Source organism: Pteropus medius, unplaced genomic scaffold, assembly GCF_902729225.1.
Source record: "Pteropus medius unplaced genomic scaffold, Ma_sr-lr_union100, whole genome shotgun sequence".
Taxonomy (NCBI): domain Eukaryota; kingdom Metazoa; phylum Chordata; class Mammalia; order Chiroptera; family Pteropodidae; genus Pteropus; species Pteropus medius.
The window spans coordinates 18086736-18101296 of record NW_024342471.1 but is presented as its reverse complement, the minus strand read 5'-3'; positions in this window follow the sequence as shown (position 1 = coordinate 18101296).

Sequence of the window (14561 nt, the reverse complement as noted above, 5' to 3'; positions counted from 1 at the left end):
TTTCTGGGTATGTGTGTACATGTGTGTATGTGTGTGATGTATGCGTTTGTGTATATGTGTGCATGTGCGTGTGAGACAGAGACATTCTCAAGCCTCCCGAGCTCACACAAACCTCGCCGTCAGTGCCCCTGTCCCTCAGAGGCCTGATTAAACACACAGGCCCCCGAGAGCACATGGTAAAGGGGCCCCGTGTAGAAGAGGTGTTCGCTCCTGCTCGCTTGGGACAGTGAGCTCAAGCGTCTCCATCCTGCGCTCCAGGGAACGGCAGCTTGGGCAAAGAGAACCCCAGGGCTCAGACAGTTCAGCCTGGCTCTGGATTACCCTGGTGCTCCCAGCTGGCTTGATAGTGCTCCCACATTGTAAGCCCCCTCAAGAAGTGTAGATGAGGGTGTTTATCTCTGGCCTCTTGCTTCATCCTTTTTATCTGGCTTCCCTTGTCCTCGACCTGGGCACAAGGAGCCATTCTCAGAGACCCATGTTATCGTGAGAAGTGGCCTATCCCATTAGATGGGTCTTAGCTCCGCTACCCGGGGGCCTTCACTGAGCACCTTGTCTAAGGTAGCCCCGGTCTCCTACAGAGTCACTTCCTACTCCATCACACTGTGCAATTTCCTTCACGAGGTTTATCAAATCTGCGATCATCTCACTCATGTGATCGTTGACTCTCTCCTTCCGCTAGAAAGCCAGCTCCATGGGGACAGGACTGTGGCTAGCCCAAGGCTGTGACTCCAGCACGGAGCACAGCATCTAGCACACAGGGCACCCTTAATGAGTATTCAGTGAGTGAATGAGTGACTGAGTGAGTGAAGAAATGAATGAATGAGTGGAAGCTCCTCCTGGTACTATGAGTAGACTAGCTCAAGACTTATCTGTCCCACGTTCTATTTCTTTCGCAGCCTGCCACCTCTGAGAACTAATGAAGGTCTTACTTGTGCTAATGAATATGTATTGATTTTTAAAGAGGAGATATACATATTTAATAATAAACATCTAGAGACTCAGGTTTAATCCAGGAAAGTCACCTCAATGATGAGAATGTAAACAATGGCAATGAGGGGGTGTAGATAGTGATGGCATAGAGGCCCGGGAGAGGCATCGAATCACAGGATTGAGACACTTCCTGGGTGCAGTGTGGGTGACAGGGCATCTGTGCTGTGCGAGTCAGCCCAGGACCAGGGCCGAGTCCCAGCTCAGTCACCGCCTGTGTGTCTGACACCGGGCCAGTCACTTCCCCTCCTCCTTGGCCTCAGTGTTCCTGTCTATAAATGGGGATCGCAACCCGCGCCTCGCAGAGGTGCCAGGTTCTGATGATATGAATGTATTTCTAGTGCTTTGGAAATTAAAGTCTTTGCTCACCAAACAGAAGGGGTTATAGTAATGAGCAAAGGTGACTCTGCCTGTTACAGATGGGACATTTTTGCCTTCAAGAAACAGAAAATCCTCCAAACAAGTGGCTGAATAATAAGGACACTTTATTATTTCATAAACCGAGGAATTCAGAGGGTCTTCCGGGCAGCTCTGGGTTTGGCCGGCTCGGCGGCCGTGGCCCAGGTTCCTCCCAGCTTCTGGCCATGCTGTGTCCTCCTCTCCCAGGCCTGAGTCTCAGGCTTTCACCCCGACCATTGCAAGAAGGTTCCACAGCTGCACGTGTCACCTCCTCATGCAACAACGCCCAGAGGCAGAAATAGAAGAAAAACATGGATTTCTTCCTATGGCCTCTTTATGAGACAGAAAACCTGTCCCAGAAACCCCAGCAGATTTTCTCTCGTGTTACTTTGGCCAAAACTGCATCCCTTGCCTGTTCTTCACACTAGTTGCTGATGGAGGAGATGGACCGACATGATTCACCAGTGATTTTTTTTCACCAGGGAACTAGGCCCCCTGGAGACGGGGTAGAAATAGGGATGTTTTGGCTTGTCTCAATGATTGGTGACATTGCTGGCATTTAAGAGGACAGGGCCAGGAATGCTGGCTGTTCCATGACGTCCAGGACAGTCCACACAAGCCAAACTGGCCATTCACGTGTGTGAAGAGCCATTTTAACCACTTTCCCTTAGAACCTATGTCAATTTATATCAGAAACAAAATATTTTTGCAAGATTTTAATGCATACACCTTTAGTAATATACCTTTTATAGTCAAGTATCCCTTCGATTTTTCCGTTGAGGGGCGACTCCTGATCTGACTTCTTTTTCATCCGAACGCATTCCCCAGGTGTTGGTGCGGATCTAACTCTCCATCTTGTCTCCTCGTGTGCCTGCGCCCGTTCATTTGCATACTGAATTGGGATTTATTTTATGACAAATTATTTTCCTTTTGTTCCTTTTTTGTAGTCCATGTAGCGAATTATAATGGGTTTTTAAGTATGTGTGATGTTATAGGTCAATTATTTATGACTTTCATTTCAAGGCAGTAGGAAGGTTATTAAGTGCACTTCTTCTCTGGAGAGGTCATTGGGTCTGGTGAGACTGACACCACTTTCGATGGTGTGACACCATCGAAAGTCACATCCCGGTCCTGGGAGGAGAGCCCGTGGGCTGAAACTGGTGGCTTCCTGGCACCTGAATCGCGTTGGAATTGAGTTGAGATTAAAAGCTGGGAGCGGCTATAGGCTTAGCACCTGTGACGTCAAACATATTGCCAGTGCACAGCCCCTTAGCTGCCACTGAGTCACAGTGGGTATCTGGGAAGGGTGCCAAGAGGACCCCTGAGGCAGAGTTGGGTTTGCATTTGCTGGAGGTCAGATCCGCATGGACTTATGATGCTAACTGGCTCTAACAACCCAGGCCAGAGTACAAGGGGGCCGTTCTCACCCACACTCACCGTCACGGCCTTGGGTGTGACCGCATCACCTAGCTATCACCTCGGTCACTGTTGCAGTCCTTGGTTCACTCACTTCACAGACCTTATCACTGCCCGAGCTTACTCAGGCAACAGGTTTCTTCCCTTCCCCACAGGTCTGTTCTCCGTAAAGTATCCTGGGGCCAGGGAACTCATCCATTTTGGTCTCCACTATTTCTCCAGAGCACGGACCAGAGCCGGGCACCCAGAAGGTGCCCAACAGAGATTCCATCCAGGACTGCATTTAATTTTCCACCACCTGGTTGCTTTTGTTATCCCCAGTGACAGGTGAGGAAATGGAAGCCCAGAGAGGTTAAGGAACCTGCCCGATGTCACAAAGTAATAAATGTGCATAGTCAGACCCCTCATATTATGCTCTTGCCAGCGCCCTGAGCACCCTGCTCTCCTGCCGTGCCTTCCAGCGGCCTTTCTTGGGCAGTTTGCCCCCAGTTCGCAGGGGGCCAGTTCCATTCCAGACAGAGCAGGAGCTTGCTCAAGGCAGAAGTCCACTGTCCCCTCCATTTCGATAATGGGATGAAGAACATAAATCCAGCAATATGTGTGTGGTCAGCTGCCCCAATTTTTTTCCTAAGAAGCAAGTCATGGAACATCTACGCTCAGGGGTGATTATTCCCCAATCGTTTATAGTATCAACCCTCTTTTATTTTCCCTCAATAAATCTAATTTATATGGACCAGGGGATCAAGCAGTGTATTTCCTGGCCTCCATGAATCATTCACAGCGCTTTTAGAAACTTGAGGAGATTAAGGTTTTGCATAATGCAAATCAGGAAGAGAAGATGTTTGCTGTGTTTCACTGTGGATGCACTTAGAACAATGAACACCAGGAGATATTCATTTTCCTGGGACAGAGAAAGGTCTGCTTGGTATGCAAAAGAGCAGGGTTATTTGCAACACAGGGGCCTGGAACATGGTTAGCAAAGCACACAGTGACTGTTGATTTGCCACTTTAAAGAATTTAAGGATGAATAAAACATTGAATAAATTTCTAAGAACCATTGTCAGGCAGCATAAGACTTAAGTATTTTGAGGAGGAACAAAAAACAAGGTTGTACTGTAATATTCCAGCTCCAGGCCCTGGGAAACTGTTTGGTTTTGAATTCTTTATGCTACCTGGAATTTCCTCCCACCAACTTTATGGCTCTCTAAACCCCATCAGTCCCCTCTTCCAGGAAGTCCTCCCTGCTTACCCCAACTCCAGCTCCTTAATTCAGCAAGTATTTACTGACCATCTTCTATGTGCCAGGCACTCGCTGTTCTAAGAGCATGGGGTAGATCAGTCATTAAAACAGACAAAAATCCCTGCCCTTTTGTTTATTGTGAGAGACAATAAATAAAATAGAAAAATTATTATTGCATTAGAAGATGCTGAGAACTATGGAGAAATGAAAGCCACAGGGGAGGATAGGAAATGCCAGGAGCTGGGGATGGTTTACAGTGTTAGACAAGGCGGTCAGAGACGGCCTGAGATGGTGACATTTATACAGACACCTGGAAGTTAGGGGTGACACATGAAATATATCTGGGGAAGAGTGTTCCAGGGACAGGAAGAGCAGTGTTCCTGGGCAGTCCTGAAGCAGGAGTATGGGGAGAATGTGGGTGATGAGTCCAGACAAGGAGCAGGGCCAAGGTCATATAAAACCCACCCACCCCATCCATCCATCCATCCATCCATCCATCCATCCATCCATCCGTCCAGCATCCATCCATCCATCCATCCATCCATCCATCATTCCATTCATACCTAAATCTATTCATCAACAAACACTTTGGTAGCCTGACTATGTGCCAGAGCTTGCTGTTCTGGTCTGGAAATCTAGCAGTACTCTGTTCTCATGGGGCTCACATTCTGGGGGGAATATAGAGAATAAGCAAATTAACATGTAAATAAGGCAATTTCAGAGAGTGATAAGGAGACTTAACGGTGACAAGGGAGAGAAGGTGGGCAGGGAAGTCCAATCACCCTTGGCCTCCAGGCCCATGGTCTTGGGGGAATTCTCTCTAGTGACTCTTGCTTCTCCTGAAGCTCGTTTAGCAGATCAGGAAACTGAGGCCCCTGCAGAGCAGGGATCCTGGCTCCCGCTTTTTGGTCTCTGTCCATGGAGTGGGAATCCGGGGAGCAGAATGAATTCCCTTCCCCTTGTCCAGCCAGCATGGGGCTGTGGGGAGCTTCTTAGATGAGCAGCACCCTGTGGCGTCTCCTGCCCGGGAGGCCGTGCCCAGACCCTGGCCCTGTGCTGGCCGCACCTGAGGAGCAGCCGGATTCTGGGAGAGGAGAATCCTCAGCCAGGCAGGGGGATCCCCCAGACACACGGCAGACACCGGGGGTGCGTGGCTTGAGGGCTCTCTGGGGCCACGAGGCCGGGCCTCCTCTCCTGGCCCCAGTGGGCAGTGGGGATGCAGTTCCCAGGCTCAGGGTGGCGGGCAGGGGCCTGGCTGTGGAGTGGAGGGCAGAGCAGGCGTGTCTGGCTCTGCCACCCCAGCTCTGACCCCGGCCCCCGGAGGCTCTCTGGGCAGCTGCTCTCCCGTCTGTGGGAGCCTCTTGGGCTCCCGCTCCTGCCCTCACTGCCCACACTCCACTGTCCACACAGCCATAAGGATCCCTGCTCAGGACCTCCCATGGCCCCCACGGCACCCAGGGGGGCCCGGCCCTGAGAGGACACACCAGTGACAGCGTCCTCTGAGCCAGGCCGTGCCGGGCACTCCCAGCACCGTCACAGTAATCCTCTGTCTACCTTCGAGAGAGGACTCTCGTCATCCATTTCTGACTGGGGAGTCCCCATGGTGTTTGCTGAATGAAGGAGCGAATGAATGCAGGAACGAACAGTGGGATGACCACCCCCTTCTCCGCTGCCCCAGGTCCTGTGAGGGCGCAGAGGAGGCCTTGAGCCCGGCTGGGTTGGCAGGTGTCCTCCTAGGTCCAGCAGCGGTGCCCTGCTCCGCCCTTCACCTTGGGGTCTGGGTGTCACTTTAAAATCGAAGGCCCATTCACCAGGCCGCTGGACAGTCCGGCTCGCGGGGTGTTCCCATGCCTGTGGCCTCAGAAGGCGGGGTGACGGGAGAAAACAGATGTGAGTTTTTATGGGTGGACAAGGCTCAGAAGGGCCGAGGTCCTGAGAGGAAGTGGCACCAGCCAGAAACTGTTTGTCCAGGCGCCTGCTGTGGACGTGGCCTCGAGTCCGCTCTGCCCAGCCAGGCTGGCTTGGGGGACATCTGTCCGGCCATGTCCCCCATTTCCATGTGAAAGGCAGAGGGACCTGACACGGGGTCTGGGGACCGCCATCTGCTCCTGGGAGGGCTTTGTGCTGAGAGCCATGTGTCCCAGGACAGGGGTGGGGGGCAGGCTGGGGCGGATGGGCGAGGAGAAGAAGGAAACCAACAGAAGGCGCTTGCGGGAGGGTGGGCGCCGAAGGGCAGGGCCGTCCTGGGCTGCTGTCACCGTCGGTGCCCACCCCCTCCATGGCGGTTCTGGGCTCGGCCCAGCTCAGATGGGCCCCTCCCCGCCAGGGCCAGGCGGCTCCTGTGCAGCAGGTGCTCAGCCTTTCTCAGCTGCAGCCACGGAGCCGGCATCTGAACCCGCTCCCTCTGGCTCCATGGTCTGCCCACCAGGCCACCCTGCCTCGATCTTGTGGTGGCCAGTGTCGGGGATGGTCCCCAGGCTGCACCTGCTCAGGGGCCAGGAGCTGCCCCGCTTCGAGGGTCCCTTCGGCACCGACCCTCCTGGGCCCGCATACCTGGACACTCCAGCCAGAGGTGGCCCAGGACGAGAGTGCAAGGAGGGGCTCTCCTGGGAAGGCAGCGGGAGGGGACAGGTGAGCTGTCCTCGACAGTGACAGTGACACTGCAGTCCTGGGTGTCCAGGAAGGGGCAGTCTGTGGTCGTCTCTTCTAGCAGGGCCTCTGCGCACCGGGGTGGACCCTGGCTGGGTGCAGGGGGCCCTGAGTGTCAGGACCACCCACTGCCTCACTGCGGACGCCTCTCTGCGGCCTGAACCTCGGAGTGATTCCTTTTCCTCATTTTAGCAGAGGCTTGGTGTGCCCGCTTTCGAGCAGGTTCAGGGGTTGGGGAGGAGGCGCCCGGAAGAATATGTGTATCCAGCAGGACCAGTGGGAGCGCCGGCAGGGGTTTGTCTGGTGACTGGGCAGGAGGGTGTCCTGGACACATGCTCACTCCCTTCGGAGGTGACAAAGGAGGTGACACTTACGCTTGGCCCCAGCAGGCAGCTGTATTGATTCAGATGTCCCGGGAACAGGAACTGGAGGGGCCGCCGGCCACGGCCATCCCTGCAGAGCAGGCCGCATCTCACTCCCCTCCACGCCCGCCTGAGCTCACGCAGAGAGAATGCGCGCATATTCTGCTTGTAATTAAAAAGTGATTTAATCATCCACTGAAAACGAGGTTCCAGAATTAATAGTGAAGCGAATTCTAGCGGTGCCGTGTAGCCAGCGTCTCTTCTCCCCACTGTGAGAAGGTTGGGGGTGGGGAGGGGGGAGGCTCCAGGAGGAAGTGTGAGGTTCCTTCCTTGGCAGCTGGCACCGCAGCCCCTGAGCTTGGGGAAGATGCAGCCCAGGACACCCCCAGGCCCAGAGCGCCCCTGAGGGTGGGCGAGACCAGGAGGAGCTGAGTTACAACCAGGCTGCAGGACTCGGAGCCTGCTCTGCCACCCAGCAGCGGTGTGGCTGTGGGCCAGTTACCCAACCCCTCCGAGCCTCACTTACTCACATAGAAAGCAAGGATGATAACGGTCTCTCCCTCATAAGGCTGTTGGGAGGATTCCACAACCTCCTTGAGGCCTGGACTCTAATGTCCCCTCTGAGTGAGGCCGTTCCTGGCCACCCCACCGAAACAATCCCAACCAGCCGCTTGCCGCATGCTGTCCCTGTCCCCCTCATCCTCTTCATGGCACTTGCCATCACGAACGCACCATGCATTTTACTCTCTCTTGCTCTTTGGCTTCCACCACAAAATTTTAAGTCCTTGAATAAAGAAATTTTTTTGTCTGCTTTGCTCATTGCTTTACTTCTAGAACCCATAATAGTTCCTGGCACATAGTAGGTGCTCAGTAAAGACTTGTTTGGGTGAAGTACTAAGTGAATGAATGGCTAGGTGAATCAATGAATGAATGAATGAGTGGGATGTAGAGCTCTCAGGGTGACTGCACATAGTAGGCTCCACAGGCGTGTTAGCCAGCGCTGCCCATCAGCATCCTGCTGCCCGTCTCCATTCTTTTCCTTCCATTCATTTATTTGACAATTACCTGTCGGCCTACTTAGTGCCAGGTGCCATTTCTAGGCACTGAGTGAACACAGCAGTGGGGGAAAAAAAGCCTTAAATTCCTGCCATCTTGGAGTTTACATTTCGGTGACAGCAGATACACATTGAGCAAGTAAATGATTACCTGTAAAATATAATATTAGATTGGAATAAATCTTAGGAAGAAAAAATCTGGGGGAAGGGAACAGGGAGTAATGGAGGTGCCTTCGTTAGCAAGGGAGATTGAAGGGGACCTCTGAGGAAGGTGACCTGGAGGAGTTGGAGGATCCAGGTGCACATGAGCATGGGGCAGGGGCCTCCAGGCAGAGGGCAGAGCACGGGCAAAGGCTGGAGTGGCATAACCTGGAGAGTCGTAGACGCTGTAGGGGCCAGCATGGCAGGTGGCAGGTGGCAGGTGGGCAGAGGTGAGTGGGAGGGGCAAGGTTGGTGTATGGTCTCTGGCGAGTGGTTTGGCTTCTACTATGAATGAGACGAGAGGGGTTTTAAATCTCTCTGAGGCCGGAAGCAGAGACGAACAGTAGGGAGGCGTGGAAAGGAGCCTGGGAGGAGTCACCATAGTTCTAGGATATGACCCTGCTGCGCCAGAGCGGGGTCTGGGAGGTGGGACACGGGGCCAGGTAACAGTGTGCAAAGCAGGAACGAAGAGCTTAGGGCAAAAACAAGTGTGCGCGGGCTCTCGTTTAATTTTGTTTTGTTTCGTTTTCTCCTTGCAAGCCTCATCCTCTCCTGAAAACTTTGTTTTCCCAGAAACCCCCACGACACACCCCTTACACCCATTGGTCAGACGTGGTCAACACCCACCAATCACAGGCAAGGGGCGGATCCTGTGGCTGGCTTTGTCCAGGTGATTCTTCTGGAGCTGGGCACGGGGCTCCAAACCGAAGTAGGATGTGGCCTGGGCAGCAGAGGGAGGGCGACTGCAGAGTGAGGTGACCCCGGTGTCAGCCACAGCCTCAGAGCATGAGAGCCAGGATGCGCGAGTTACTGTGCCCGGGACTCCACACATTTATTTGTAAATACAGATTTGTAAACTGATACTATTAATAATAGAGATCGAAAAGTAAGAATGCCAACTTTTGGGGCCAAGATGTTGATGGAGAAGAAACCTAGGTCATGACTCCCCTGAGGTCCTCCTCTTTGTGGGCCCCACTGACCTCCCGCCCCCACCCCCGCCTGCCTCCTGCAGATGCCTTCAGGATGCTCTGGTTGGCCCTGGAAAGCACAGGTTCCTGGAGCCAGGAGAAAAGAGCTCTGGCAGGAAGCCTGGGCATTTCAAGGCTCCCATCGACCATTACTCTAATCAATACCCTGTCAGCTGAAGCTTCTCGGTAGGGGACATGTTCCCAGAACTGGGATAGGCAGGGACACTAGGGACTTGACTTCCTGGATGCCCTGGCTGAAGGGAGGAAGCAGGTCACTGGGATGTGCCCCACAGAGGCATTATGTGTTTACCCCTGGGCCAGGGTTGTGCTGGGTGCTGGGGACACAGGGGAGAAACAGACTCCACCCCCACCAGCGGTGATGTCCCAGTACCACACGTCTGAGCATAAGTCAGACTTTGGGCTGAAGCCAGGTCCCCATATTTGGGCGAGCAGGAAGTCCATCCTGTTTGCCATTCCCACCTCCATTTACTTTCTTATTCCAACCCACCATTTCACTGGCGGTGAAGGAGTTTTGTAGTCTTCTGTTTCACATTTAGGTCTATGATCCATTTTGAGTTAATTTTTATACAAGGTGTGAGGTTCAGGTTGAGGTCCATTTTTCCCCTCCTAAGGATATGACCATTTCCAACACCATTTGTTGAATGTACTGCCTGTTCTCCATTGACTTGTTCTGTACTTGGTCAAAAATCAATTGGCTATATATTTGTGTGTCTAATCTAGACTCTATTTTCCTTCATTGATCTATGTGTCCATTCCTTCTTCAATGCCACTAGACAGTCTTGCTTACTATTGCTTTATAGTTATTCTTAAAACAGGGTAGTGATTCTTCAAAATTGTTTTAGCTATTCTAGTTCCTTTGCTTAAACATTTTAAGTTTAGCTTATCTGTGTCTTTTAAAAATTCTCCTGGCATTTTGCTTGACATTGTGTTACATCTGTAAATAAATTGGGAGAGAATTGACAACTTTACTATGTTGAGTTTTCCAATCCATGAACATGATATGTCTTTCTATAATTAGGTTTCCTTTGATTTCTTTCATCATTGTTTTATAGTTTAAAGCATAAAATCCTATACGTGTTTGTTAGATTTATATCTAAGTATTCCATTTTTGGAGAGAGTTTATAAATGGTATTTAAAATTGTTTTTTTCTAATTGTACATTGCTGTAGTAAAGAAATAAAACTGGTTTTTAACTTCTAGGAGTTTTTGTGTTTGTGTGTGTGTATGTGCATTCCTTGGTATTTTCTATGTAAACAGATCGTATAAATGCAAATAAGGACAGTTTTGTTTTTTCGTTTCCCATCTGTATGCCTTTTATCCTTGCCTTCACATGCTGTTTTTAAATATTATATTTTTGCCAATATAAGAAAAAACAGTTTTATTTCACATTAAAACCCTGGCTTCATTCAAAACAAGAACAGTAAACTGCACGGGGCCTGGCTTCCCTCGTAGAACAACTTGGCAGAGCTGAGGAGCAGCCACGCCTGTACGGGGGACACATGTCCTCCTGCATCCTCTCACTAGCCCATTCACCCACATAGGTCACTAGCCCAACTCTTAAGCCATCTGCGTTTGTAACCTCTGCCCTGAGCAGTCACGTTTTGGAGGGTGGCATAGAGTGCTTGTCCCTCTCGGTATTGGAACTGTGGGGTGATTTCCAAGTACCTCAGGTGTCATGGAAATAGCGGAGCGAACAGTCAGTGAGGAGCGACAGGCATAAGGAGCATCTCCATGGCAACACAGGAGCCAACGCAGGACCCAGGCTGAAGGGTAATGTGTCTCAGCCAGTATCGCCTCAGAGAGATGATGCCCAAGGAACCTGTTGGTTCCTGCTGTTACCTGGTACCAGGTAAATCCTCAGAAAAGAAGGATCAGCACCAAATTGTCTGGGGTCAAGTGTCCACCATCTGTGCAAAATAGGGACTCAAATGGAAATAATAGCTAAATGGCAGGCATTGTTGTAAGTGCTGTAATGGGAACATGTTTTTAATCTTCTAAGCCAGCGGTCCCCAACCTTTTTGGCACCAGGGACTGGTGCTCCTATGATAATCTAATGCCTGATGATCTGAGGTAAAGCTGAGGCAGTGATGCTAGCACTGGGGAGTGGCTGCAAATCCAGATGAAGTTTCTCTCACTCACCAGCTGCTCACCTCCTGCTGTGTGGCCTGGTTCCTAACAGGCCACAGACAGGTACCAGTTCATGGTCCAGGGGTTAGAGACCCCTGCTGTAAGCAACACTAAGAAAAGATTCTATTATTGCTCCATTTCATAGATGAGGACACTGAGGCACAGAGCATTCAAGTAAAGGTGGCCAAGGTCACTCTGCTGGGAGAAAGTAAATGGAATCCAGGAGTTCTGGATCCAGATTCTGTGTCCCAATCATTATGCTTTAATGCAGCCAAGGTTATGCTAAGTTTTGGAGAATAACAAAAGTTGTGTTTCTTGCTCTGCTACACGCTGCAGTGGGTCTCCTTCCTGTGAGGCCCTGGCAAAGCTGCCTGGGACTCTGGGGGCACTGAGCTGGTGGCCCTGCTGGAGCAGTTCCTGTAGAGGGGACCTGGGCTTGGCCTGTGGTTCTTCTGTGGGTTGAGTCTGGTTCTGTCCTGGCCAATATTAACGGACTCTCAGGGCAGGGGTGGGATGCGAAGGTGAACTCTAATGAGCCATTGATTTTTCCATCAGTGCCTGCTCTGCCTCAAGCATTTCTTCTAACGGATGGGGAGAAACGTGAGAACGGCACTGCCCTGCAACGGGGCCGTCCTGGGGCGCCTCACTCATTCCTATCGTTGCTCCTTCTGAGGCCAGAGATGGACTTTTCTGGGGTGGCCCACGGCGAGAGCGGCTCTTGGCCACGTTCCCAGCTCTGACTTCCCCGGTCTCGCAATGCCCAGGCCGGTTCTGTATAAGGACTGAGGTGTCGATCACCTGTTTGAGCCAAACCTGAGCACCATCCTTGGTGCTTATGGCACCTGCGGTCCCCCAGTGTGGCTCTTCAGCTTCAGCCCCAACACAGGTCCACCTCCACATAGCTGCCCTGTTTTTCTCCAGAGCCACCATCACCCGTCCCTGGATCACTGCAGACGCCTCCCCACTGGCCTCCTGTCTCCGCCACGGGGCCTCTAGAGTCCACTGTCCCCGCAGCAGTAAGATGACAGTTTAAATGTATAAGTCGGATCTTGTCGACCCTCTGCTCGCAGCCGGGCCCCCCAGCTCCCCACCTCACTCAGAGCAGATGCCGAAGCCCTGGCCGTGGCCGCGGCCTGTGCCGCCCGTTTCCCCTTTGTCCTCGTGTCCACCCCGCCCATGCCCGGCTCTGTGACCCACACGGCAGGTTGAGGTGGTGTGTGACCCACACGGCGGGTTGAGGTGGTGTGTGACCCACACGGCGGGTTGAGGTGGTCCACACCACAGTGCTCTCTTGCCTCTGGCTTTGAGTCTGGCCGCCCAGGGGGAGCCCCAGCAGGAGGTCGGCGTCATGCTGGGGTGCTGGTTCACGTGGCTCCCTCCTCGGGGGCTGGCTGTGCCCGGGCCTCCTTTCTTTTTATTCATTTATTTATTTTTAACTTTTAAGTTATAGTCGACCTACAGCATTATATGAGTTTCGGGTCGGCCTCCTTCCTATTTCTCCTCCACAGGAAGATCTCTCTGCCCCGGGGCCTTTGCACTTGCCGCTCCCCCGTCTGGGAGGGAGCGCTTCCTCGCCCAGCTCTTCCCACACTGGCTCCGTCCACCTTTCAGTCAGTAGTGGGGCCGCGGGCGGAGCTGGGGACGACTGCGGGGGGAAGGGCAGGTTTGGGCCAGAGACACAGGAGCTTCCCTTCGGCCACGCGGACCTGCGGGCAGCGTGGACCTCACGGGAGATGTGGAGTCGGCATCTGGCGCTCAGTGCTTGGAGCCGTGACAAGGGGTCTGAGCTGGAGGCAGACCTTAGGGCAGGTGTGCATCCTTCGGTGTCGCCACCTCCAGGATGTGCTCCACAGCCCTCCTGTCTGTGGGGGCGCTGCTCCCCTATTAATCATTAAAACATGGCCAGGTTAGTCTCCCTCGTTACCCTAATGTCATAAAGTCAACTTTATTGGTTATTAGTGGACACTACTTGGTTTCATCTGTCTCTTGCCTGCCATTTTAACCACTGAATCTTAAGAGTCTTATGCCACCCCAGGCGCGAAGTAAGTATTTGGTAAATATTGCCTGAATGAGTGGAAGAATTGATGACTATATAGTGTGCAGACACCCACACGTTCAAGACGCGCGCGCGCGCGCGCGCACACACACACACACACACACACACAGTCACCTGACGGTGGGAACCCTTCGTTTAGTCACATGACACAGTTCCCTGGGAGGAGCTTTGAATGGAGCCCCCCACGGAGCCGGTGCCCACCCGCAGGGCCCGCTGACCCTGGGGCTAGAGCGAGGTGTTTATGTGGACTCTCCCTCCTCTTCGCACAGAGGACTGTCAACCCTTTGTGGATTTCTGCTTCGTCCTGCTCATTTCTCTTCTCCAAGAGCGTCTGGGGAGGATTTATGGGAGAAAGAGCAGAATGACGCCCGAGTCTCTTAGAGACTGGGGACATCAACCCCAACATCTTCCGAGGGATGGCAACCGTCACCTGGATAAAATCACCTGGTTTCCTTGAGGCGTCCGCCCCCAGCTCCTCTGTCCCCTGAGGCCCCGTCTGCCTGCCCTTCACGGCCCAGCCCAGTGCCACCTCTTCCCCGAAGTCTGCTCTTCGGTTCCTGGGTCACAAGATGGGTCTCCTCTGAGCCCCGGGGCAGCCCCGCCTGCCCGCTCACTGGGGTATTCCCATGGGAATGTCCTCCCTCCTCCCCAGGCCCTACCCTTGGACACCTCCTCCTCTGGGTGGTCCCCACTGCTCACATCCCCCAGAGACCCTAGGTTCTCTTTGGGGCTGTTTGCTAACCAAGGGCTCAGCATGGAACACGTCGCAGACAAGGCCACGTTATAACACAATACACCATGAAGTAAAGCTATAGCTTGAAACCTCTGCAAATATTTAAAAGTAATGACATTATACTCCATGTCTTATAAAGATGGTCATCCATCTCTGCCCCTGTTAATTATATGTGAGTCCTCCGATGTAATAAAAATATACACGTCATACATTATAAATGTACCTCCTCAGGCCCATAAATTTGATGTTAAACTAACGTATGAGCCATAACAGACATTAAACATTTCATTAACACTAGAGCTTTGCTTGTCTTCTTAGAACTTAGTGTGTCTATTTTGGAACAGCTCG